At 36.0% G+C, this 26,600-nt stretch overlaps 1 long non-coding RNA gene across 1 annotated transcript in view; it reads right to left on the minus strand.

The window, feature by feature from the left end:
* The window catches only part of LOC106997299 (uncharacterized), a 62,596-nt gene extending 37,020 nt beyond the window's left edge, over window positions 1-25,576 (minus strand). Inside the window, exons 1-2 of the long non-coding RNA XR_001443452.3 lie at window positions 25,244-25,576; window positions 21,634-21,785 (exon numbers count right to left, since the gene is read on the minus strand). This is a non-coding gene — a long non-coding RNA (uncharacterized LOC106997299). The remainder of the gene's footprint in view (window positions 1-21,633; window positions 21,786-25,243) is intronic.
* Between the last annotated feature and the right edge of the window lie 1,024 nt (window positions 25,577-26,600).

Raw genomic sequence — 26,600 nt, forward strand, 5'->3', positions numbered from 1 at the left:
ACCTGTGTAGTTTGACCCAAGGGATTTTCAAGTGTAATGCAGTGAGACTGTGATTAAGAAAAATTTATATACTGACATGCTGCATAATTTCCATGATCCAATTTTTTACCCTTAGCTATGCAGGCAATCTCTGACTTGCAATGGTTTAAGTTAATGATTTTTCAACTTCGTGTTGAGTTTATTCGTATTAAGCGTATTTTTGACTTACGAATTTTTCAGTTTACAGTGGGTGTATCCGGATGTGACCCTATCATAAGTCAAGGAGCATCTGTGTTTCAGGATCAGTACCTGCTTTCTTCAGTGGCATAAATAACTGAAATCTATAAACTTACTCCTGCAACAATTCAAACATGAAGGCAATCCTGACAGTATTTATGTATCTAGCACTACAGGTAAGCAGAGTCCGGAGTTACTGCTGATTGCCAAACAATTTGGACTTCTAGTCACTAGCATCAGAATTGAGCTGTCATTTTCATTTTAACTCCTAACAGCCACACTTAACTTAATGTATCATGGTATTTCTGGATTTTCTAACACTAAGTCATTTTTACATTCTTATAGCAAATCCTTCTCATCATGATGGATTATCCTTTTAATATATATTTGAACCAAATTTGATAGTATATTATGTCAAGTTTTTGCACTTCTTTAATAAATTATATTAATCCAGACATTTTATTATATTATTATTGTAAATGTTTGTCTTTGGGTTGAGTTTAGAAGAGTAATTGAGCAGATCTGTATCCTGTAATCCTAGGATCACTAAATACCATCAACATTTTTCCTTCTTTATTAACTTGTAAATACTCACATAAAAGCATCTGGACCTGAGACCTTGGGGATATAGGTGAAGGTGTTTCTGTGACTTCTGTTTATATGGGTAGGTTCTCTTTGACATTTTATTATTCAGTAAAATGTAGGTGTTCCACTGTATCAGCCAATGTTTATAATTTATTTTTTTAAACAAATCAAATCTGTGGTTCTTGTCAATGAACTTTTCAAAATTATCTTTATAGACTAGTACAATTTTTAAAATATATAATTTTAAATCACCTATTGTAAAAATTGCATACCTGTAGTATTACTTTTATTTTTATTACATTGCTTTAATAACAAAATTAATTTTATATTTTTTGAAAAACATTTATAAAAATTGCAGAAGATGCTAATATGTCCCTTGAGTCTGCTTATGTATCTTATTTATCTTCCCAGAATTAGCCAGTGTCATCATTGTGGTGTATCTATGCAAACTTGGATACGTTCTTCTGGATATTTTCAGTTCAATATTCTTTGACCAGTTTTCTAATTGGATGTCATATATTAGTTTTTAGAAAACTTTTATTATGAATAGTAAATGTCCCTTATATTTGAACTGAGTTTTTCCTCAAGTTGTCAATTTTCATAATTGTTTTTCTATTCTTTCTTTTGACAGAGATGATTAAAATTTTAAATAATTGTATCATCCTGTCAATATGGCTTTTTAATTGTATTTTTAACATATTTCTATACCAAGAAATGATTTCTGTAGACTTTTTCTTTAAAGGTATTGTCATTTTCTCTCTCTCATACATCTTGACTTTAAAAATTTGCAATTTATTGTTGTATTTTAAATTTTTTATTGTGGAAAGTTTCAACCAATCAAAAACAGACAAAAGGGTACAAGGATCCTCTGGGCCCATCATTCAGCTTCAATAGTTATCAACTCATTGCTTTTCTTATTTCATCTTTTCCCCCAACAATTTCCCTTCTGTCATTTTATTCACTTACTTTTATTTTTTTTTTAATTTACCTCTTTAAAAATTTGACAGATGACAGAAAATTGGTTATTGGCATATTACTTAGAAAAATGTAAATAATTAGTATATTTATTGGTAACCTTTATTTTTTGGAGTACTCTATAGATGAGTCGATATGTAATTGTTATTCATTACAGTAGGTAACATCTTAAGTCTGTTCTTCAGTTTGTTTTCATAAGGCTCCCAAATGGACAACAAAAACATGTAGTTTATTGAGCATATAAAACCGGAAGGGAATTTTAGAATCTATAAATAATCTGAGATATTTTATGCTTGATTTACTGTTCTTGCTCTCATACAAAAATTGACAGGATTTACACAGAAAATTTTACGCTGACGTAGTTATTAAACAGAAAAACACACTTGTCCTATGCTAGTGTCAATATGGACTGTAGATTTTCTTTTTAGATTTTGTTTTTTCAGCTTTACTGAGATTAATAAAAAATTGTATATATTTAAGGTATATATACCTTATATATACAGCATGACAATATATGCATTCATTGTGAAATTGTGACCACAACCAACCTAATCATCATATCCAATCACCTCAGTTACTTTTTGTAGTGAGAATATTTACAATCTACTTTATCAAATTTCAAGTGTGCAATTCTTTTAGCTATAGACAGTATGCTCACCAGAATGTATTCATTTTATAACAGAATTTGTATATCCTTTGACCAACATCTCCCATTTTCCCCAACCTGCAGACCCAGCAGCTACCATTTTACTCAGTTTCTGTGAGTTCAACTCTTTTAGATTCTTCCTATAAGTTAGATCACGTGGCATTTGTCTTTCTATGCTTGGCTTAGTACACTTAGCATGATGTCCTCCAAGTTCATCCATTGTTGCTGCAAATGGTAAGAATTTATTCTTTTTAAAGGCCAAATAGTATTCTGTTGTGGATATGTGCACCATATTTCCTTTATTATGTGCACCATATTTCCTTTATTCAGTTATCCACTGATAAGCAGTTAGACTGGTTTCCTGTCTTCACTAACTTAGTTTCTTTGTTAAGGTAAAATTTTTATTGAGTAAAATTCACCCTTTTTAATGTACAGATCTCTCAGAGGGTGAGGCATTTTAGCATTGTGGTTAAAGGCAGCCAACTCCATCATGTCTCTACTTATCATTTACTAGTTTTGCAACTGTGAATACTTAAAATCGCTGTGAGTTTATGAAAAAGATGTATCAGGAATTAAATACAATAGAATATGTCCAGGATTCATAGTTCTCTTGCTGGCAAAAGTTGAGTCTCCATGAAGCAGACTCTAAGACAGTGGTTCAATATACAGAATATTGAATTTGGAGTACTTTGGGGATCAATACCTATGGACAGGGTGTGAGAGGGAGACCACGTCCCTAACTTGCTCTCGCTGTTACTTAACCCAAGGAATAGGGCTGATGGCAGGATTCAGGATGGGATCTTGATTCAGGGTGGGGGTACATATTGGCTTGCTAGGGAGAAGCCTTTGCATTGTCTTCAACAAGGAGTGGCAGTGATGGGGGTGAGAACTCCATGACAGTACTCAACGGCCTTGTGTGCATCCATAAAGGCCACATGGAAAAAGCTTGAGCCACTGCTGATCTGAGTTTTGGTGGGACACCTTGTGATTCTCTTGGAACATAAGAGCATGTGACGCTTATAAGCAGCTTCCACAGGGCCATTTTCTTACTTGCTTCCCCATTTACCAAAGAGATGATCATGAGAGATGTTTTCATTGTCCCCCATTTTCTGATGAGACATGAGGACTTCTACTGTCCCTCTTGAGATACAGCTACAGGCCATGAAACAAGCTGGCTGCAGTCTAGAATGGCCCAGCAAAATTGTATTCTATCACCCAGGTTGAATTTTTCTCCTTTTTCTTAGCGTCTTATACAAGGCCCCTGGGAAGCTAGCACCTTTGGGCACTCTTTCCTTCACTGTCTGTGGAAATAAATTGTCTGAATCTTAAAATGGCTCATCATTCATTTATTGGTGTATTTGTCAGGACTTTGTCTTCCTTGTGTTCTTGACAAGCAGATGCTGGTCCTTAATAGAAATGAGAACACATGGACACACGGAGGCGAACGACATACCGTGGGGTCTATCGGAGCGTGGAGGGTGGGAGGGGGAGAGGATCAGGAAAAACAACTAATGGGAATTAGGCTTACTCTCTGGGTGATGAAACAACAAACCTGCATGACCCAAGTTTACCTCTGTAACAAACATGCACATGTACACCTGAACTTAAAAGTAAAAGTTTAAAAAAAATGTGCCACTTCTACAGCCTTACAGTGTTGGCAGGAATATAAAGTTTTAATGTTTTCAGGAACGTCAAACCAAGACGTCTCCATTCCAGACTAGATTTAGACGTTGTAGTCGCATGACTACCTGGACTCAGAGTTTAGCTCTTGTCTATATTGACAAAAAAAATCATGAGCCTTGGTGTCAACTTTTTCTGCTCTTCTCCTCCAGGAGATAGATTTTAGGTTACTTCTAGTTTGTAAAATTGACATTCAATTGCCTGTTGATCGCCATATAAAGCAATATACTAGAATAATCTGGTAGGCCTTTCTGAAACATGGACCACAGGGCCCCACCTCCATACCTGTTAATTTAGTGTGTTTAGTGTGAGACTTGATTATTGGCATTTCTTACAAATTTCCAGGTTCACACTCAGAGCCATTGTTCCAGAGTAGTCACCGGAGGTTAGCCAAACATACCCAATTCCTGGCTGGTAGAATTTTTTCAACCAATGCCAACTTAAACCACCACCTGAACAACTGGAAATTCACCCTTTACCAGGGCTATTTGTGCTCTATCTACTAGCATTGATGGAAATCTTACCAACCAGTCATCACAATTCAGGTCTAAAACTTTATCTTAGTGCCTGATATCTTGGACCACTCTTGGCACCCAGTATTGTAAGGTTGGATTCTCTAGAAAGACACCACCGAGGTGGTGAGTAGTGTGCAGGATACTTTATTAGATGGTGTCTTTGGGATCTGAACAAGTGCAAGGGAGGATAAAAAATCAGGGTTAGGCAGAAGGAGAAACCAAGATCTCATACAGACTCCATGACAACTTTGGCAAACTGCACTGGGAACTCTGGAGTTAAAACCAACCACCCACCATAGTTGTCCCATAATGGTCTAAAATAGCTAAGTGTTTTTACCAATGCCTCTATCAGTCAGAAATTGGATATGGGCCACTCTGTAAAAGGCAGGACTTTTAACAAGCTGTTTCTCTGTAGCTGAGGCACCTGACACCTGAAAACTGCCTAGAGCTCTCCAAACAACTGGGACTAAAGCCCTTTTCTGAATAGCATAACACCTCTTCCACCTCACAGAATATAATTGGTGGCTGTTATGTCCTTTAAAAAACTTGCATATCTTGACAAGTATATTCCTGTGTATCTTTTGATCACGCTGCCATTGCAAATTAAGTCATTGTAATTATTTTGTTCTACATGCAATTATTTTGGGGGCAATGCAATTGTTTTCTTGTAAATTGATATTTTATTTGGTCATCTTGCTAAACTATTCTAGTTTTGTTTTTTACTATTTGGGTTTTTTCTTGCTTGGAAATAGTACTGTTTGGAAATAATAAGGGTTTGTTTTTCTCTTGCAATATGTTGTTTATATTTTACTGCCTTTTTGGATTGTGTTAAGATTCAGTAAAAGATAAAATAGTTTATGTGACAATGAGCTCTCATGCTTCTATTTTCAATAGGGATGTTTAGCATATTCAATATTAATGATCATGTTTAATGTAGGGCTTTTATTAATATATATTTTCAAACATATGAAGACATTTTGTTCTATTTCAAATCCACAAGTAATTTTATTGTGAAGATGCACCAAATTCTATTTTTTTGTTGTTTCTACTGCTTTTGTAACCCCAAAAAATTAATAGATTTTTCCTTAAAATCTATGGAGTCAGATATAATAGGTTTTCTAATGTGAAATTACCATTTTATTTCTTTGATAAACCCTAATGGCATAGTAATCTTTTTAACACAATGATAAATTCTATTTGCAAATACACAGTAAGAAAGTTATGTCCCTCTTACTTTTCATTTTTCAGCTAGCTGTTTTTTAATTTCAGACTTGTACTAGTCTCAAATAAATTGCGAAGCTCTCCATATTTCTATGTGATCATATTTTCAATATAATACTACATTGCAATAAAATGTATTTTAAAAGGAGCTATTTCAGTTTTAGTTTGGCCCAAGAACCCAAAGTATTAAATAAAGCATTTCAAAATACAGGTTTTGCAGAAACCAATGTTAACAAAACCTGTAAAATAAGCAGGAAAATCTGTTGTATGTTCAGTTTCTTAGATTAAGTTTTACACAATTGTATACAATGTTTTTACATGTAGTAAAAAACAGAATAATTATAAAAATATTAAAATATTCTGAATTTAACCTTATCTTTTCAAAACTTAAGAGTTACAGGTAAAATTATGAGGGGTCATAAACTCCACATTTATTATTAAAAATAGCTCTATATTGACCAGTGTTAACAGAAAGAAACCTCAAACATTTGGTTAGCATGAAATGTCATTTATTGTACACTGGACACAAAATAGTTCCAGTGATTAAATACCAGATATTAAAGAATATGCCTTCTCAAATTGAATTTATAATTGTCCCTAGACCAAACACTCATATAAAATCTAAGGAAATATTGTTGCTTTTACTACAGAGTGCTTCGCCTTTGACTAAAGAACAGAGAAAGACAGAACTGATCAAATAGCATTCCCTTCACTCTGCACTGTAAAATAATTACAACTTGAAACTACAGTACATTAATTGAAAACTCTAAAGGAAATGTTAAGGACATCTGTGTGCTATTAATAATGCACTTTGTATTATAGTGTTCTATTGTACATTTTTGTAGTAACAAGAATATGTTTCCAGAGATTGGTCCAGTTGTGCTTTAAACAGGCACCAGTATTTCCATTTAAGTAAAATAAATGATCTCAGTACCAACTCTAAAAACAAATTTCCATAAGTTTGAGTCTGATCACTTGTAGGACAGGGGCAGAAAGAGGTGAACTATGACTCATTTATTTGACCTTATTCAGAGAAACAAACACACAAACACACACAAATAAGGTAGATTAGAGTATCAGTGAGGGATTGTAAAACAAACTTTGTGATATTCTTCTAGTGCCTAGGGGTATGCTCCGGACGGTTTACATTACAACACATCGAAAGTCAATTCAGTGTGTCTGAATTGACATACACCAGGGGTCTCCCTCTGGTTTCTTTTACAAGGACTTCAATCTCATTCATGAGGTTTCCTTCCTAATGAACTCATCACCTCCTAAAGACCTCACTTTCAAATACCATCAGATGGAAAGTTAAGATTTCAATGTATCAATCTGAGAGAGATGCATATATTCAGTACATAGCACATACTAAACTAAGAATACACAACAATGTGCATTTTATGGTATTTTAACAGAATATTCTAACCTTTGGAAATAAAGTATTTTTTATTTATATTTGTAATACTTCTAGCTCCCAGGAAAATATTTACATCAACACTGAATTTTTTTATGTGGGTATGCAGCACTTCTCCTTGTTACAGGCATTTTAAATTCCAAACACAGTCTTAGTGACAGGTTATCTGACACAAAGATGTATACAAGTTTTTGAAGAAAAAGACAGTTTTGGAAATTTTTGGTTTCTTTGTTGTGTCTTTTTACCATTTAATTTTGTCTCATGCATAATCTGATGTCTCTTGAAGAGGGCACACATGAAACACTTCAGCTTTCAGGTGCCCAAACAAAATACTCCACTGTGCTCATGACAAACCTAATAGATTCTAGAACTAAAATGTATATATAAAGGATGTTTCTGAGCTTTGTTTAGTAAGTCAGGTTTAAATTAAATCTGATCATCTAGATCTTTTTTCCACAAATTCTAATTTTGTTCCATGTTGATTTGGATAGTTATATTATGCCCATTGTACCATACAACTTCTAAGTGCTTAATTAAGTCTGAACGGTTCATTTGCTGAATAGGATGATGAATATGAACTTGCTATCTGGTGATAATATCAGAACTTTAGTCTTTTGAGGGTTCAAAACACTTTTCCCACTTCAATGTTTAGATAATGAGAACCCTTTTTTATTCCTTAGCAGGCAGAATACATTTTTGTTTTTTTAAGTTAAAGTCTTCTCTTTCGTTTTTTTAAGAATATCACCTCTTCCAAAAAGCATTCTTTGGTTCTGCCACGTAATTCTTGCCTGAAGCAGCTTTTATTATATCATGCCAGTTCCCACCATGAAGTCTGGGGCTGGGTTTTATTCCTCTGTATCAGAGTACTTCACACTTTGAGAATATCTGGCACATTCAACCAGCTCAATGATGATAAATGAGTTAGGTTTTACGTTCATTTGACTACTTTTAAAATGGTTAATAGCTAAAATATAACCATATTATCATCATCACATGCTTTACAATCATTTTTGATTTGAAAATAAAACAATAAAACTTCACGTGTCACACATTTTCATATATTTTTGAAGATTATTTTAACAGTAAATATTGAAAAAAACCTTAGGGTATACTTCGGTTGCCTTCCAAAAAAATCTCGAGGCAAAATTCCTTTTTGTCTCTTCATCCCTAGTTTATTTAAAAGGATATAGCCCTCTTGTCTTTAGTAAAGCTTGAACATGTCATCCTAATGATCTAATTTCCTTTGTTGTTATTAGTTAGGAGTGAGAATGATTTTGGTTTCCAGCTAGTGGAGCAAGAAAGTAAGTTCACTGGATACTTCTGAGACGGTTGTCTGGCTAATCAAAGAATATTCATAGGAAGACTCAAGTGACATTTTATGGTTAAAGTTGGCTGCTATAAATGCAAATTGTAGAATTATGCTGGTCAGCTTCATGAGGAGAACTAAGCCAATCTACTGAAGATGACAGAAAGGTGAAAAGCCACATTTTAAAAATGTCATTAAGACAGTAAATTGAACAGCTCTGTGATTTATCTACCTAAAAACTTAAGTGACATAGTGAATATTTTCTAAATTTTAGTTTGCTTTTATTTGAGCTTTGTTTCCTGCACCTGAGATATAAATTACAAAATTCTAAAAATAGTTATTCAAGAACTTTTTATGAAATCATGTTTGAAGAGTGATGTTTTTAAACCTATGAAATGGCTGTGAATAGTACATTTATATAACTTTTTTAAGTTCAGGGGTACATGTGCAAGTTTGTTATATAGGTAAACTTCGGTCACTGGGGTTTGTTGTACAGATTATTTCAACACTGAGGTATGAAGTCTAGTACCCATTAGTTATTATTTCCTGATCCTTTCCCTCCACCTACCCTCATCCTCTGATAGGCCCCAGTGTGTGCTGTTTCCCTCTCTGGGTTCATGTGTTTTTATCATTTAGCTCCCACTTGTAAGTCATAACATGCAGTATTTGGTTTTCTGTTTCTGTGTTAGTTTGCCAAGGACAATGGCCTCCAGCTCCCATGCAAAGGACATGATCTCATTCTTTTTCATGACTGTGTAGTATTCCATGGTGTATATGTACCACATTTTCTTAATAACTTGTAATTGTCTTAACATGTGGTGAGTCAGGCTTTCAAGGTTCAAGCAGTGAAAATGTTCTCGAGAAGTTCTTTTTTAAGAAAATACTATGTGGGGAAAAAAAGGAAATAATTCTTCAAATGAGCCATGAACTAGTCAAATATCATCATTAGATCAACCCAGCTATTAGAATTAGCAGAACAAGAAGCTTCTCTGACAAAAAGGCACAAAGAAGGTGTCATAAACAGTAGAAGATAAAAGATAAAGATAGCGACACAAAGCAAACTAGACGCAAGCTATTATTCTCATGAAGAATGAACAGATCTGTTCTCTGTTCTCTACGTATGAGATTTTAAAAACGGGAGAAATATTCAACTAAAGCAGTCAATAGTTAGCTTAGGAACTGTGTACTCGGAACCTGGGGATATATACATGAGTGACATGAAACATTCTATACTGAAAAAAGAATCTGTTTCCTTCTAATGCCCTATTAATAGCTTCCCAGTGATGTAAACAAATGTCTTCACAAAAAAAAAAGATAAAGTTTTTCAGAAATATAGAATTGTGATTTCCAGACTGACACTGTTTCAGTTCCAATTCTAGCTCTGCAGATCCTAGGTGTGTCATTGTGAGGATTAAAGTAAATGATGCATTAGACCATTATACATGTAATCACTCATTAAATGCTAATTGTCATAGTTCTTAAAAAAATCTGATAATACTTGAATAGTTAATGCCTTATGTATTCATCAAATAAGTGTGTAATTATAGATCTGATAAGAAATACTTAGTTAAGCGATTTGTAATTCCCTGTAGAGTCACAGGAGGCTGTCTTAAGGAGGTGGTTGCCAAGTTATGACTTGCAGGAGTCAAGTTTAAGCAAGAGATAAGGGCAGGGAGAAGGTATAACAATAGCCCTCGGGAACTTTCTATGCAGAGACCCTGAGGCTGGAAGAAGACACCATCACAAACAATGTTGACAACTACTGGTGAACACTAGCATATTTATGTTTGTGTGTGTGTGTATATATATACACACATACACATCTATATTAGATTTCCTAATGGGATAAAGTAACAGAAGAGCCTTTATTTTCTATCTCTATTTTCTTTAAATCTAGAGTAAGGTTTACAGATGTATGTGTGTGATCCTATATATATATAAAATGTGTAATGCTTCTAGCTCCCAGAAAAATATACATATATGCACACACACATACGTACATCTATATTAGCCTATATTTTCAATGAGAGGAAGATCTTGTTAGTTTTAGCCTATGGGAATAGTGATCACTTATACCCAACAACTAGTTGAGATTTTAACAGAAACTTGTCAGTACATAAATATTCATGGCAATATAATTTTACACACACACACACACACACACACACACACACGTATGCTAATTGCCTTAGGCAAGAATATTTGAACATTTAGAAAAAGATTTTGGCTAGGCATGGTAGCTCATGCCTGTAATCCTGTCACTTTAGGATGCTGAGGCAGACAGACTGCTTGAGCTCAGGGCTTCAAAACCAGCCTGGGCAGCATGGCGAAACCTCATCTCTACTAAAAATACAACTAGTTGGGTGTGATGGTGCGTGCTTGTGGTCCCAGATACTTGGGAGGCTCAGGTGGGAGGATGATCTGAGCCCAGGAAGCCAAGGCTGCAGTGAGCCCTGATCACGCTACTGCACTTTAGCCTGGGCGACAAAGTTGACGCCCTGTCTCAAAAAAAGAAAAAAAAAACTGTACATTTGACTGCTTATTTAAAACAAGATGCTGTTGTGTAGCTGTGGTCAAGGAAAGTAAAACTAAGAAAGGACCTGTGTAGGCTAGAAAGGACCTGTGTAGGCTGAATATTTGGATATAACTGAGGTAAAACAGAAGAATTGTTACGAAAACAAATACAATTACAGTAAACATTGTACATTTCAACTTCTTTAATATTGTATATAAATTTACCTATTGACTTTTCATATACATAAACAAATCATTATTTTTGATCCAGATTTTAAAATGCCCATATAGGTCAAAAAACCTTTCTTTTTCATTCGTTTCTTTTTTTTTAGTGACAGGGTCTTGCTATGTCGCCCAGGCTGGTTTCAAATTCCTGGCCTCAAGCAATCCTCCTACCTTGGCCTTCCAATGTGCTGGGATTACATGTGTTGTCACTGTTCCCAGCAAAAGACATTTTTTTTAAGTCAATTGATCTCTAGAATAAGTTGTTATATGTAATTGAGTAAGTTTTAGCTGTTTCATATACATTGAAATTAACCTTCTGAAAGTGTTTTAGGGAAGATGAATGCCTTACATGTAACTAATTTTGACTCCTTTTTACTCCTGAAATTTTGGCTAATCCCATTATTCTTAATGAGTGTTAAGGAATAAAATAAATCCTTACTCTAGATTTTAAAAAAATACAGAGATAGAAAATAAAAGACGACTCTTCTGTTACTTTATCCCATTAGGAAATGTAGAGTTGCACTCTACATTCTGACCCTAAATGTTTGAAATTGGTCATCTTGTTATATGTTGTGCTATTTAAAGATTCACTTAAGTAACATAGAATGCTTTTTATTAAATGAGGTTAAGAAATACTTATTTAACATGATAGTGCATAGAAATCACCTGCTTTTGAACAGGCAAAGTTGCACATATATAGTATTCCTAGTAAATTTTAATTCATAAAATAAGTGAAATATCAGCTTGTGCTTAGAAATTCTATGATTTAAGATAATTTCATGAATTTTTTTTTTTTTTTTTGAGACGGAGTCTCGCTCTGTCGCCCAGGCTGGAGTGCAGTGGCTGGATCTCAGCTCACTGCAAGCTCTGCTTCCCGGGTTTACGCCATTCTCCTGCCTCAGCCTCCCGAGTAGCTGGGACTACAGGCGCCCGCCACCTCGCCCGGCTAGTTTTTTGTATTTTTAGTAGAGACGGGGTTTCACCATGTTAGCCAGGATGGTCTCGATCTCCTGACCTTGTGATCCGCCCATCTCGGCCTCCCAAAGTGCTGGGATTACAGGCTTGAGCCACCGCGCCCGGCCAATTTCATGAATTTTAATTGAAGAGAAAGCCAATTATGTTACTAGTCTTTACTCTTTTAATATCTATTTTATATGCCTATTTTGGTAAAAACAATATTTTATTTACCGTATGTCAGGATACAGAAAAAGTGGAGCTGATTACAATGAAAAAATTTTGCCAGCAAAATAATCAAACCTAAGCATATTAAAAAAGAATACCTGGGAATTTCCACAAAGATTAAAGCAAGCCAAACAATATACTATCCAGTATTTTTTCTGTGGTTCCTATAAATTTAAATAATGAATAAATACCTTAGTAACTTAAAATACTTTTGAAGTTAGTTCAAATTATATTTATTCAATAAATATAGATGTTATAACAAAAATGCTGTATGTTATATATTGCATATATACATTATATAAGATGTTTTTCATTATTTCTGATTAAAATGTAATCAAGTAGGAAGCATGCTACATAAATCATGTATACATTTCAAGGTGCAGTATTTTGAGAGTCACTGAAAGCCATTTACAAACCGATTTTCTTTGCTTGCACCTTCCAACAAATAATCAACGAATTTATACTACATTTATATTTTTTTTTCTATTTTTCGTTTTGTAGATGGAGTCTCGCTCTGTCACCCAGGCTGGAGTGCAGTGGCATGATCTTGGCTCCCTGCAACCTCTCCCTCCCAGGTTCAAGCGATTCTCCCACCTCAGCCTCCCAACTAGCTGGGATCACAAGACCCTACCACCATGCCCAGCTAATTTTTGTATTTTCAGTAGAGACAGGGTTTCACGATGTTGGCCAGGCTGGTCTCAAACTCCTGGCCTCCAACAACCCACCCCTCTCGACCTCCCAAAGTGCTGGGATTACAGGCTTGAGCCACTGGCACCTGGCTCTGCATTTATATTCCTAAAATAATAAAAATATAGTGTATGTGCATGGTACTTAACATACGCCAGGATATTTTCTCATATATTGAATCCATTTATCATTTAACTTTTTTTAATCAATCTTCCAGGAAGGTATTAATAGTCTCATTTTGCATATTAAAGAAACGACATTTTTAGAAGCTCAAAGCCACATAGATCATATGCAGTAAAGCTTGCACTTGGAGCTACTTGAAGCTGTGTTTTCTGATCATCCTCATTGAATCCAAAAGTCACATATTTTACAGTAGTTCCATAAATGTATTATTTTTCTATGTCCATTTGGAGATATGTTTGAAAATGGGAGACTCTCCAATACATGCATTAGAGAGTGAGCTTTGAGATCCCACAAAAGTGTTCAAATTTGGCTCAATTGCCTCCAGTTATATAACCCACCACGACTTACATAACTGGGAATAATAGTGAGATAACATTTGTACATTGAGAAGAGACTGAGAATCAAGTCTTGGGATATTCCAGAATTCACTTGTACATTTCTTCACACATTCACTTTCAAGTTCAATATTACATTATTCTCTGATCTAGACACTACAACTATAGTCCCAAGGGGTAGAAGATAAAAAGTCAATAACCTGATGTGGCAACATATTCACGTCCATGGGACCTATCTATATACCTGTATGTGTACTTCAAGTCTCATTTAAAATACAGAATGGCTGCTCTCTGCATTGCCCCCCACACACAGCTTTTGGTTTTTCACAGCATGTAGTCTCTAGGTAGTTTAATATTTTAAATGACAACTCAAGGCTATGAAATTAAATTTTCCAGCATTAAAACTGGAGGTCGTGCAATCTGTTATAACCTAGCTTCAAAAAGTCATTGTTAAGAGCTGAAGTGCACCTCTCTACCCCCCACCAATTTATACATTGAAGACCTAACACCCAGTATGACTGCATTTGGAAACAGCGCCTTTAAAGAGGTAATTAAGGTTAAACCAGAACCTAATGGTGGGGTCCTAACCCAATATGAATGATGTCTTTACAGGAAGAAGAGACACTAGGGAAGGACAAACACCAAGGACAGGCCAAAGAAAGACATAGCAAGAAAGCAGCTGTCTGCAACCCAAGGAGAGAAACCTCTGGAAAAGCCAAATCTGCTGGCAACTTATTTTGGAGTTCTAGCCTCCAGAACTAAAAGAAAAACCAAATCCCTGTTGTTTAAGCCATCCACTCTGTGGTATTGTATTATGGCAATACCACCGTCAACTAAAATCATCATGTGGCGTAACTTCAGTTATACTCAAATGGTTGAAATAGTGACTAGCCCACCAGATTTTAGGAGATGACCGTCTTAATGAGAAGACTATTAAATAATTTGCAATCATGTTCTAAAGCCACCACATATTTTTTTGTTGATATAGAATCTCAGATATCTGACCTACATTTGAACTCATGTTATTGCCTTTATCGATGGGAACTTTGCCTGTAATCACTTGTGACCTTTTGATGATATAACCCATGGTGATAGGTTTGTGGTAACTATTGCTCCGTGAAGCCAAAGCACCGGCAAACTGAGTTCTATGTTTTTACCTTAATCACCAAGTTTATCCTTGCCCTTTCATCTGTTGTTGCAATAGAATGTAACTGTACCCTACTCTACCAGGGACAAGCAGTTACTCAAATTTAAAAAAAAAAATTTGCTAAGGACTTTGGTAAGATTGAGTTAGTGTTTCTTGAAATCTCTTTATGCCTCAACTCAATCCTCTTGGTTTATCAAGTTTTCTTTAATTTAACGTAACTTAGAAGAAGAAATCAATCCTCGTTTATTTTCTAAAACTTTGAGAGTTAGGGTAGTGCTTCAACACCACTAAAATTTTCATATTTTAGAAAAAAAAAATCCTTGGGTGCTGTCAAATTCTAGAGAATATTTCAAGAGAAAGAGGAAGCTTTTTTTTTTTAAGTCTTCAAAGTCTCTGTTCCCCAGCATTTTTTTTCAGGGATGTATTCCATTTTTATTTTTTAAGTTATGAGTGACCTCATTTCTTGCTTCTGTTTCCCTATTATTATTATTTTTAATGGTCTGGGAAGAAAGTCACTTACTCGGGCCATTAAAAATGAAGTTTAATGAAAGCCTGTACATTAAAAAAAAAAAAAAATTCCTTCACTATTAGAAGCCAATCTGAAGAAGAGCCCCTTCTGGTTTCTAGGGAATTTACTGAAGAAACTGCACCCAAATGATGCATTAAACACACTTAGAGCCTAATATATGTTCATTTCTGAAATCCAATGCAGATACATCTAACCGAGCTGATAATGAGCAAGAATTTTTTTCCTCATTATTGTCTGTCACATTAAACTAAGTAGGGGTTCCTCTAAATTAAGTTTGTCTACTTCTAAATATCAGACTATTTTTCACTTTCTGCTTACGTTGGTTATGTGTAAATCAAATTTATCTCGATGCGAAGTGTTTCCCCTTAAGAAATCAACGTCATTCACACAGACTGATATAGTGAAGCACTGGAGAATAAGGAAAATTCATTAAAAATGAAACACCCTGTGAATTGAATATAAGAAAAAGCATGTTATGTTTTAAATAGGAGGAAAATAGCCCTGTTTTCTTACAACAAACAGGCCCTCAGCCAAAATACTGTTGCATTTCTGACTGAGTTTGGAGTTGTTACTAAAATGGAAAGAAAATGTTATTTGTAAGCTATTTTTATACTCAAATCTGCATTTATACATTCTGTAGCTAACATTTACTACTTATATTCCATGGAAACAGATGCTATACAAATACAAGGATGTACTACTTGTTCACGCGGTAGGCAAATTAGGAATTTTATATCCATGATTGGAGTTTTCAAACAAAATCAAAATAAGCATCTTCAAATTTTTTCTTTTCAGAGTGTTACAAATTATGCTATATAGTTCTATTTTAGCATTAACTGCCAGGTACTCATATTTTTGGCCCAAACTTTGGTCTCAACAAGGCTGGTAAATATACTTACAAAAAGCACACAGAGCAAAATTGACACAGCCAAATGTTCTCCCTGTATTAATGTGATTTACTCATGCTCACCACACTTTGTCTCTCCTTCTCATATTTTGATCATTTTATCTAAGGGGAGGTACAGAAGAACTGTTCCTGTGGGGCAAGAGAGGGGTAGTAGTAGAGGACTCTGTCTATACTTTTATGTGAACAAGGATGTGTCAACTCAATGTGTTGAGCATGAGCTAAATACTTGGACAGGCAAATTGCCATGAAAAATACCTACATCAGTTAATAAAGGGTTGAAACTAGAGAATTACACATAACATAGTATCAATCCTGGAAAATACATAGTCAGAAGAAAGAGTCAAGGAAGATAGGTATCATGGGAACTGAGGCAAAGTTAATAAGATAATTAGGGTAGAGAGAAGCTTTAAAAGGTCCTTCCTACAACCTGTCCTCAACACTTCACATAACCAGCATAGAAAATGGGCTATATCATATATTGCCCCAGACATGCATTTGCATAAGCACTCATACATAGAGTTCACTGAAATCTTTCACAGTGTATTACACTCAGTGTTCTGCTGTAGCTTACCTACAGGGTTCTAGATTCCAGGGTCAAAGTTTCCCTGCAAACTTGAATGTATGCATATCATTTTAATTTTTCTTTGGAGACAGGGGCATCTTGCTCCCAAGTTCTATTCATCTTTCTTAAAGCATCTGAGGCTGGGGTAGAAGATGATCACATCAGTAGGGAGTGGCTTGCAGCTAACATGCAAAGTACACTTACTTTCAGTTTCCAATGCCTCAATCAAACTGACTTTAAATGTGTCTGGTCCATCAGGCTGTGAGAATATCATGACTGACACTATCTATGGCAGTTTTGAGAATCCCTTCTCTCAATAGTGTCAGTCACACTGCTTTCTGGGTTGGGGCCAGTGGATGTGCTCCCTCTGAATGACTCAAGTTTGACTCACACAGCCATGACTCCTTTGAGGAGTACACTTAAATCCACGGCATCTCCTGCCCCATTGCTAAGCTAACTTCTCTATTATTCTTCCCAGTTTTCTACCTAGTATCTAGTGAAGCTTTCCATGACACACAAGGATAAACACACAAAAAATATACCTAGATTGCTTTGTTTCACATACTCCAGTGGGATAAAGTCACAGCTACGTAAACCCAATCTAAGGTTATAAAAACCTTGGTACTAGGTTAACGTTTCATTGATATTTTTTTCCCACGGGAATTCACCTCTTCGAAGGATCTATCTCCTAGAGAGCCAAAGCTCCACTATTACAGCCAAGACCTACTGCACAGGAGGGTCTGAGATCTTTTACCGTCTCATCCTAACAACTCTAAGAAGTTTAGGAAGGTCTAAGCCCTAAGATGTCCCAGCTATTGCAATTTTTCCTTTATAAGCATTAATTACACCCTTTATCTTTCCAAACAGAACCCGTGGAAATTTAATATTTGCCTGGTTTCTGTCCATAGTTGTAAATTGCTTCTTTTCCTGTCCGGTGTTGGTGTGCATCTCTGTAAACTGCATCTGGAAAGAATTTAGATTTTCTCTCTACCTTGCAGACTTAATACTAGTTGTTAAAGTGAGGTGGACGAGAGGATCCCTGCCAGTTAATGAGTAACTTTCCCTCCCCAGAGGAGTTAGTAATAACCAGTATGCTATTCAATATTTTATTCTGCAATCACTCATACAATTCATCCTTGATTATAGGCAATAAAATGGAGGATCACTTATAGAGCTGTTGACCATAAAATTTGTCATTTTCACCATAACTTACACACGCTTCCCTCAAATCCTCTCAATCCATCCCCAAGGACCTTAGTTCTCCTCTTTCAGAACACATCTGTCACTATCACATGTCCATTGCCAACTGTCAAGAACAATGAAGAGTCTGAGATTTTATCTCATTTGTCAGTTAACAAATTATGAACCCTGCCTTTTTCTGGTGTACAGTCTATGTAATTTCTACAAACTTCTGTAATTATTTGAGGATATCACATAGATGTCTTCAGCAGATGAATACACAAGTCACAGCATAGAGATGACTGACTGATCAAGTTACAACCAGAGTTTGTCTGCTTGATCCTGAGATTTTAGGAAAACCAAGCTTATCTGTTAGTGTTACAATTTATGCCTTATATAAATTGGATTTGGAATGCATGACTATCTCTTTAAACAATACATGCTGGTAAGTCAAATTTCCAATTAAGTAACCTCAATATTGCATTTATTTATAGAAAATGCACAATCTCTGTAAGAAAAATTATGTAAAATTCATCCTTATAATGTATAACTAATGCTACTTGTTAAGTAGCTTCCTATAATATGATCATATCTGGTATTTTCCCAATAATAATGACTTAAATTGCTATCTTCTAGCTAGCAGTGATTCAGTGTATTTAAATTTCCTCATTTTCCTGCATCAAAATGGAAATTTGTTTTTTGAAAATGCATAGCTATGCATTTTAAAATCCTTTTAAAAGCATTCATTTTATTTGATGAGCTGTCTATTTGGTACCATACCTATGGAAGCAGGTCACTTTTAATAGAGGCATTAATAAGACATGTTACCCCCTGGTGCCTGAAGGTGAAAATATAATAGGTCTGCCTTCAGAGAAACATTTCTCAGTTCATCTGGCGATTGAATCAATTCTTCAATTAAAGACATTTTACCTAATTCTTACATAAGAATTTCCCAATGTTATCACTTCTGAAAACAAAATGCTTCTTTAGTGTATTGGTCTTCATTTTTTAAATGAAAAATGTTAAATTCAAAGGACACTTTGATAATGAATCTAGAAGACAAATGCAGTGCACTGAGTTCACTATTCACTATGTTATTTACATTCTTACCAGGGCAGATTCTGCTGCAATCAGCATATTTGTATCCTCCAAAATAAAAAGCATCTTAGGTCACTTAATCTCTTCAATGCCCATAAAAGAGATGAATTGGCATTCCAAAACAATTGTTAATGTTTAAGTTACATTATTAACATACATTTTTATCTTGGGTGGATGCAGAAAATTCAATATCAAAATAATAGTGTCTTCAAGCTATCATTAAAGAGATGACTGGTTTTTTTGAATGTCTGATTCTATTTCAATATACTTTGGCAACTCACAAGAGTTGACAACTCAGATTCAACACATGACATCTGAGCATGGCAACTAATCATTTTACAGGGGGAAGTGTCCAGAGAAGCAAAAGCAACACTAAAAAGAATAAAAAGCCCAAAACATATTCATTCAAGGAATACCTATTTGTTAATAAATATACACTGGTTTCTTTTCCTTTTATTTAGCAGACTGTGACCTACCTGTTTTGAGAAATGTTTTTGAAATATTATTTTACGACATTTTGAGAAGACACATCTACTGATCATATTATTGAAGAATATTGTGATCATATAGCAATCACCCTTTTAACAGCTAGTAAAATTTTTGTCAATATTTTGTACATAAACATGTTCTGTAGAAAATTATTAGTATTTTAAATTTATAATATATTCTTATCTTTCTGAACACAACAAATCTAAGTTTGGTCTTCTGATGCAAAGAATGCTGACAGCACATTCTGGCTAAGCAGGTTTGTGAACTCAATCTACAATATGCTGTATACTAAGTGGGCACTGGCCAAGTGTTCTAGAGATGAGTTGTTTTTGGAAAGGAGAAAAAGATTATTTGGAATGTCTGACTTTTTGTAGAGGGCTACCAGGAAGGGCAGTGTACTTGAAGAGAAACCCCTAAATGATGGAATACCTCCATTTCTTCTCTAACTCCAAAAACAAAGTTAGGCTCAGAAAACTAAAAAATTGAATGCTTTATTCCATAAAAGCACTTTCCTCAGAATTGTTGTATATTACACTGTTTTATAAAAGATACACATATAGTTGAATGAAATACACACTAATCACAGGAAAAACACGGCCCAAGTTTAACAAGCCTCAGCCTTTTTGAGAAGCATTTACCCATTATACATGCCTTGAAATGTTGTCAATCTAGACCAAACAGATGAGAATTTCTTCTCTATACTAGAGTCAAGAAAAGGGTTTACTAAAGAAAAAAGTTTAGCAAAGATCCTAAGTGTATCTTGGAGCCACATTGCTATATTGGAGGGAGATTTTTCACGTACAAGGAAGAAGAGCAAACCCGTGAGTCATCAATGTGTCTGCTGGGTACAAGCATGGAACCATTGTGGCTTCTATGAAAATAAGGAAAAGAGAATACTAGAAAGTATAATAAAGAGAAAGTGAAACTGTCGCTGTTTGCTGATATGATCATATACCTAGAAAACCCTAAAGACTCATCCAAAAAGCTCCTAGAACTTGTAAATGAATTCAACAAAGTTTCAGGATACAAAATTAATGTACACAAATCTGCTATACACCAACGGTAACCTTGGGGAAAAGGGTGGGAGTGGGGGTGAGGGATAAAAGTCTACATATTTGAGTACAGTGTACATTGCTTGGGTGATGGGTGCACTGAAATCTCAGAAATCACCACTGAAGACCTTATTCGCATAACCAACCACCACCTGTTCCCCAAACACCTATTGAAATAAAAAAGTAAATAAAAATTTTTTAAAATAGAAAAAAAAAAGTTTAAGAGGTAAGCACGGAGTGCTTTGTATACAATTCTAAGGACTCTAACTGTTATGGTAACTGAAACAGGAAACCAATGGATGGTTCTGAGAGACAAGACAAGTCTTCTGCCTTAACTGAAGATTTCTTGCTACTTGGAGGAAATACACTGAATAGAGAGCAAGGGCAGAACAGGGAGACAAATTAGGGGTCAACTGAAATAAATGAGATGATGATGTCATGGAGTATGTAGTATACATGAAAGTAATCAAATATGGACACATTTTCAAAATATTTTAAAATATCAAACATGGTTTGTTAATATATGAAACATGGAGTAAAACAAGAGAAGAAAACTAAAATGTTCTTGCTCTCACTTTGGTTTTACGTTGAGCTCTTTTAAGAAATAAATTCAAAGCTCTTGAAAGTTGTACCCATGTCATATTCCTGCAAGTTACCTTAGACCTGTGTGGCGCCCTGAGTCCTGAAGTGTGTTAAAGATTCACTGTCTCTTTTCGGGTCGAGTTGTTTATACTTTGTGTTCTCACAGTGTTGTACTTAAAAACCCATCAACCTCCCCCCTTTTCCCAAGTGAATTTGAACTTGTATAAGAGGCAATAATCCCCAAATTCCCCTTTATCTATCTATTCATCTAAATACAGATGCTCCTCAACTCATGATAGGGTTATGTCCCTATAAACTCATGATAAATTCAAAGTATTTTAAGTCGAAAATGCATTTACTACACCTAAACTACTGAACATCAATCATAGCATAGACTAGCCTACCTTGAACATCCTCAGGACACTTGCATTAGCCTGCAGCTGGGCAGAATTATCTGACAACACGGCACGCTGAAGAATGTTGGTGGTTTATCCTGATGATACCCTGGGCTGACTGCCCAGCATCTGGAGAGAGCATCATACTGCATATCACTAGCCTGGGAAAAGATCAAAATATAAAATTTCAAGTATAGTTTTACTCAACATATATTTCTTTCACACCATCCTAAAGTTAAAAACCATGAATTGAACTGTAGTTAAGTTGGGGGCTACCTGTATTCATGTAATGCTTACAAAATGCCAGAGACGTTCTCGAATTTATATAGAGCGTTATCACTCATTCGGTTCTTACAGCAATACTTTAAGGTAAATGTTACAATTACCTCTAATTTAGAGATTTAAAAACTGAGACACAGAAGGCTTAGAGTGAGTCTGCAAAGTTACTTAGTGATAGTTGCAGAGCCAGGATTCAAATGCTATGGGAAATATCATGCTCCTAACTGCTCCAAATTCACTATGTTTTTATACTTATTTGTCTTATGTTAGAAAAGTTCCTGGGCATCCCATATACCTCAAATAAGCATGGAAAATAAAAGTGATGTAAGAAACTCAGAGTATAAATGCATTTTTTACATTAAAAACAAGTTTTGGGAGTTTATTACATAACATTTACAATTTTAGGTTCTTGCTCTTCATACACTTACACAAATTAATGCCCAAATAAATGTATTTTTGACATTGTATATTCTAAATTAATAATTTACAACTTAAATTATCAGTTCAGTGGTCACATGACTTATCGTCAAACTTGAAAAGCGTTGACAGTGAAAGAGAATGGTAACAATTATGCCAGGACAATAGGCATAAAGGATTGTCCCGGGCAGTTCCCTTAGAGGTGGGTCTATGCAGATACAATGAAATGGCTTTGCTGCTTCAACATTAAGCTGCCAGATTGATTCTCTAATTAAAATAATTAATTCAGGTTTTCTATGCTATACTATTCATTTTTGGAAATGCATTTTTTTACTTTACACAGGTAAAAATCTGCCACTCTAGTAAACTAATACTCATAATTCTAAGTTTGTTTCCTGTTGTCTTGTTAAATTTCCTACTGTTGCAATTGTATTCGTTACTCAATCATTACGTGAATATAAAGCATTTCCATGAAACATCACGCTGTGAAATGGGAAAATGACCTTCAGCTTGGAAAATCATGGTTTTAGGATCTTTGTATTTGTTTTCTAAATTTTTTTAAAGCTTTTCCCAATGTTTACACTAAAGCAAGAGACTATTAACTTAGCACTGTGGTTATGGTGCTATGTTAAGCATAGGCAAGTGAATAGACGTCCTTTTTCTTTTCTCAACAGTATGATCCCCAAACTCAAACTTTTTCCCTTATTGCCATTCCTGGTGTTGGGGGGTAAGGTAATATATCCCAATGCATAAGACCTTTCTCACATTCTGGAAATACTATTCTCTCTTATAAGCACCCCCCTAACAACAACAACATGTTATGATCATGTTATTCCCCTACCACAAGAATGAATGAATTTCCACTGTACACAATATAAAGTGTGACTTTTTACCATTGCTTGAGGGTGTTAATCTGTAGCAGGACAAGCCGCAGACAAAACCCCTCAGACACCGCGTTAAAGAAGAAAGTGGCTTGGCCTCGCTATTCATTTTGTTTTTTACTTAAAATACTTTTTTCCACCCCACCCCCACCCCCTCATTTTAACATCTCTGAACCTGAGAAGGGAATCCCAATCACAGCTGGTCTGGTGGCAGTCCGTGGTGTTAAGCTACTGTCAGACCGCTTTTTATGAACCTGGTCAATAACTGTTCATGATATCCGCACTTCTATTATTTAAATAAAAACAAATTTTTCAACTTTTGTAACATTTCTAGTTAGAAAATTATTGCATTGTACTTTTCAGGAAAGCATTAGTTTTTCCTTCTAAATATTGCAGGTAAATCCAATGAAGCATCTTATAATCAATACGTCTTAAATTTGATGGAGTACAGAAGCTTGCAGAGGTTGTTCCTAAATTTTTTTATTCATGTACATCATATTTTGGAAACATGGTCCTCTCTTACAAATATCTCAGTAGTATTATCAACATCAGATAATGTAATCATGTAATAATAACACAGCATTTCCGTAGTGTATATTCGACAATGCAAATTGATATGTGTTCTACAAAATGACCAGCAATCTTCAATAGTTTCAAAGTCAAGACAGAGAAAGTATTCCATATTAGAGGAAACTATGGAAATATGCCAACTAAATTCAATATGTGAGCCTGAATTGGATTCTGGAACTGAAAAGGAATATTAGTGACAAAGTAAAAGTTGAATAAAATCCCTACATTGGCTAATAGTATTACATTAAGGTCAACTTGCTGTTTTTTATAACTGCATTTTTTGATTACATAAGCAAACACCACTTGGGAAGCTGGATAGGTAACTGGGTTCTGTGCTATTTCTGCAACTCTTGTATACATTTGTATCAACCTAAAAAGTTAAAAAACAAATATAAAAAGCAAAATAAATTTTATTTCAAAAGAAACCAAAGTTGTATTTTAGAAACATATCTATGGTAACCGATAAAATTTGATTTTATTGATTATATTAAAAAAGTAGATGATGTGAACTGATGAACTTAAAGAATGGGGCTAACTGAAGAAGCATAACACACAGCCACGCACACAATGCTACTTCCTGAAAATTAAATTTGTGAATGATGTCACTAAACTTGTTACTTTTTAATGTTCCTGGAATTATATTACATAAGTTACTAAGAGATTAGACAGCTAGAAAGGGAAAAATGTCCTCAGTAAGGCTTTTTCCTTTAATAAAAAAGCAATCCCCAAAACATTTCATTTCTAACAGCAGCCTGAAAAGCCAGACCTGCAAGTATTGATATGCCATATGTAAATACAAGAGGCTCAGAGTCAGGTACACTCAACATGGTGGTTCCCTCTACTTTTTCTTTGCTACCACTTGTGCAGACATCATGACAGTGAGCCAGGGAGAGGCCATGTGTCTACGTATCATGGCGACCAGCCAACTAGCCACATTTACATAATGAAAGTTAGCGTGGGCAGGACTTTTTTGGGGGGCTACTTGAACACCACACCTGGTCAAGCCAACCTCTTCGGCCCTATGCAAATCAGACACCACCTTCTCAAGCCTCCCAATGTAACCAACTGCCTTCTGCCCCCTGTGGAGTTATTTGGTTTGGAGCTCTCCTCTAAGGAAAAGCCATTCTCTTCTTTCTTACCTACTAAACTTTCCACTCCTTAATCAGGCTCCATCTGTGTCTATCACTAATTTTCTCAGCACGAGACCAAGGACCCTGTGTGTTTCCCCAGAAAATGGAGCAATGTCAATTGGACCAATAATCATGTGGGTCACTGAAAGACATGCCTTTGACATATGCATTCATTTAAATTACTTTACATCTTTTTTAATAAGAAAAAACACCTTCACTTTATCAATAAGAAAAAACACCTTCACTTTAAAGATACTCAGTATTTCCATTTTAGTACTATTTAAAGAAGAGTTTTAAAATTAACTTTCACGAGGAACTATTGTCAAGAGATTGATCACTTACACATGGTGTGCCTGGAACTAGTGAGTTCTTGCTCTCGCTGACTTCAAGAATGAAGCCTCTGACTCTCACAGCGAGTGTTACAGTTCTTAGAGATGGTGCCTCCGGAGTTTGTTCCTTCAGATGCTCACAAGCGTACGGAGTTTCTTCCTTCTGCTTGGTTCCTTGTCTCCCTGACTTCAGAACTGAAGCTGCGGACCTCCAAGGTGAGTGTTACAGCTCATAAAAACGACACAGACCCAAAGACTAAGGAGCAGCAAGGCTCACCTTCAAGAGCAAAAGAAAAAACCACCCCTTACTCCATGCAAGGAAACCAAAAGCCCACTACCCCCGCTGGCTGGTCTGCTTTTATTCCCTTATCTGGCCCCACCCACATCCTACTGATTGGTCCATTTTACAGAGCGTTGATTGGTCCATTTTACAGAGAGCTGATTGGTCCATTTTACAGAAAATTGATTGGTCCACTTTACAGAGAGCTGATTGGTCCATTTTGACAGAGTGCTGATTGGTGCATTTACAAACCTTTAGCTAGACACAGAGTGCTGATTGGTGCATTTATAATCCTTTAGCTAGACACAAAAGCTCTCCAAGTCCCCTACCCAATTAGCCAGACACAGAGCGCTGATTGGTGCATTTACAAATCTTAGCTAAACACAGAGCGCTGATTGGTGCATTTACAAACCTTTAGTTAGACACAGAGTGCTGACTGGTGCATTTACAGTCCTTTAGCTAGACACAAAAGCTCTCCAAGTCTCCTACCAGATTAGCCAGACACAGAGCGCTGATTGGTGCGTTTACAAATCTTAGCTAGACACAGAGTGCTGATTGGTACATTTACAATCTTTTAGTCAGAAAAATGTCTCCAAGTTCCCGCCGGACCCAGAAGGCCGGCCTGCGTCACCTCTCAATGGCACTCGCCGCGGGACTTTGTGGCAGGGGGCCCGGGCAGTCAGGCAACCCAGAGGAAGCTCATCCGTGATCAAGCCCAGCGGGCAGCGGCGGCACCGTGTAGTGCGGGGCCCCTCGGGCCGGCGCCACCCCCCTCCCGTGGAGCCCGCACCGCCCTGGCTTCCGCCCCGCCCCCCCGCCGCCTCCGCGGCGCCTCTCCCTCCCCACCTCCCCGCGAGCAGAGGGAGCCGGCCTCGGCCAGCCCCAGAGAGGGGCCCCCACAGCTCAGCGGCAGGCTAAAGGGCTCCTGGAGCGCCACCAGAGTGGGACGCTGAGGCCGAGGAGGCGCCGAGCGCTAGCGAGGGCTGCTAGCACGTTGTCATCTCTCAATAGGATTAACAACATTTATTAATGCCTATGACAAGGTAGGCCGTGTGATAGATGATCAAACCAAATATAAACACAAAACCTG

Source organism: Macaca mulatta, chromosome 3, assembly GCF_049350105.2.
Source record: "Macaca mulatta isolate MMU2019108-1 chromosome 3, T2T-MMU8v2.0, whole genome shotgun sequence".
Lineage (NCBI taxonomy): Eukaryota > Metazoa > Chordata > Mammalia > Primates > Cercopithecidae > Macaca > Macaca mulatta.